Source organism: Arachis ipaensis, chromosome B10 (genome assembly GCF_059453495.1).
Source record: "Arachis ipaensis isolate K30076 ecotype BB chromosome B10, ASM5945349v1, whole genome shotgun sequence".
NCBI classification, from domain to species: domain Eukaryota; kingdom Viridiplantae; phylum Streptophyta; class Magnoliopsida; order Fabales; family Fabaceae; genus Arachis; species Arachis ipaensis.
The window spans coordinates 35109016-35111049 of record NC_142435.1 but is presented as its reverse complement, the minus strand read 5'-3'; the positions used below and the strand labels follow the sequence as shown (position 1 = coordinate 35111049).

Here is a 2034-nt window from a genome sequence, read left to right as displayed (position 1 = left end):
TTTTCTAGTCTCTTGGGTCCTGAGATCCGGATTTCCCATTTCCCATTCCCTGTTTACTGTTTTCATGCTTATTTACATTTCTGTTTTAAGATCCGGTTTTATTCAAGACATCCTTTACTTCTCTGTTTGTTGCAATTTACTTTTCCTTGTTTAATTTCTGCAAATCCAACTCCCAATTCCCTTTACAATTCAAGCCATTTACATTTCTTGCACTTTAAGATTCTGCAATTTACATTTCTTGCGTTCTAAGTTTCTGCCATTTAATTTCTTGTTCTTTAAGATTCAGCACTTTAATTCCTGTTCTCTTTAATTTCATGCCAATTACCCATTCCCTTTACTTTCTATGCAATTTAAATTTTGCAAATCACAAATCTCTCAACCAAATCTTGATTCGCTTGACTAAATCAACCACTAAACTAAAATTGCTCAATCCTTCAATCCCTGTGGGATCGACCTCACTCCCGTGAGTTATTATTACTTGATGCGACCCGGTGCACTTGCCGGTTAGTTTTGGGTGTTTTGGAGAAATTCGTTTTTCCACGAAAATATCCCATCAGAGATTAGGAGGGATATCTGGGAAGTAAGCTGAGATCACTTTATCCCCTGGAGAGAAACCTTCCGTAGGGATCTTCTTGTTCCTCCACCCCCTTGGTATCTTCTTCCTATGGCACAGGGGACATGAAAACTCCCTGGATCTTTTCTTTTCGTAGGCAACTGCGGTTGAATGAGGGCACTGCACTCCTTGTTCATCACTATAGTTTGCCCTCCCTTGAGTGAGCTTTTTTTGGGAAGCAGTTCCTTCATATACTTGATGTATGCAGGCATTTGTTGGATAGTCTTGATGAACAGTATGTTCACATGCAAAGATGCAAACAAGTCAAGAAATCTTGAGTATATTCTCTTCTCCACAACACCATTGAGCAGTTGGGGAAAAGGTGCATAGAGTCTCAGCAGCTCCTGTTTTGAGATTTCTGGTTCTTGGTAATCATTTTCCCCCTCCTCTACTGAGGTATCTTCAGGTTGTTCTGACAGCTTGCTTGGCTTGTCCTCAGTCTCCTTATCACTTATAGTGACCATCTTGCAATCTTCCCATCTTACTTTCTTTTTTTCACCTCTCGAATTCTTCTCTGTGTCACCTGGGAATCCATCTGTGGGTTTGGGAATTTGCTCAGAGAGATACCCCACTTGAGATTCCAACCTCTTGATTGTGTCTCTCTGGTTCTTGAAACTGGCTCGCACTTCCTCCTTGAACACCTTGTTGTCTTGAATCTCCTTGCTTATGCCTTCAAGTAGATTCTCAATCCTTGAGATTCTTTCATCTAATGATGATAGGTCAGGCTGAGGAGGGTTATTCTGGCTTTGATATGAACGTGGAGAGGTGTTGTCATGGGAGTGTTGATATGGTCTAGACGTGAAGTGTTGGTGGGCAGCATTGTTTGGATTTGGGCGTCTTTGATCAAGGCTTTGGTCTTGTTGATTTTCCCACCCAAAGTTTGGGTGATTCCTCCATCTAGGGTTGTAGGTCTTGGAGTAAGGATCATGATTTTGCCTAGGTGAATTCCCAATGTAGTTGGCTTGCTCCTGACTACCCTTTGCTTCTTCATTCACTCCTTCTTGGGTTGTTGATGAAGTGGAGATTGCTGTTACTTGGTTCCTCTCCATCTTCTTGGTGAGGTCAACCAGTTGCTGGGTAATGAGCTTGTTTTGGGCCAGCAGAGCATCTACATTGTTTAGCTCCATTACTCCTCTTGTGTTCCCTCTTTTGGAAGCATAGAAGTAGTCGTTCTCTGCTACTATTTCAATGACATCTATGGCCTCCTCAATGGTCTTCTTCTTGTTCAAAGATCCTCCGGATGAATGGTCTACGGCCTTCTTTGACTCATAAGAGAGCCCTTCATAGAAAATGTGCAGCTGCACCCATTCATTGAACATATCGGGTGGGCACCTCCTTGTTAGGTCTTTAAACCTCTCCCATGCTTCATATAGAGTCTCACCATCTTGTTGCCTGAAAGTTTAGACCTCAGCTCTCAGCCT

General features: G+C 42.3%; 1 non-coding gene across 1 annotated transcript; it reads left to right on the top strand.

Annotated features, from left to right (window-relative positions):
* The first annotated feature begins 1927 nt into the window (after positions 1 to 1927).
* LOC148579666 (small nucleolar RNA R71) lies at positions 1928 to 2034 on the top strand. Its single transcript, XR_015894849.1, has one exon. It is a non-coding gene; the product is annotated as a small nucleolar RNA R71 (small nucleolar RNA).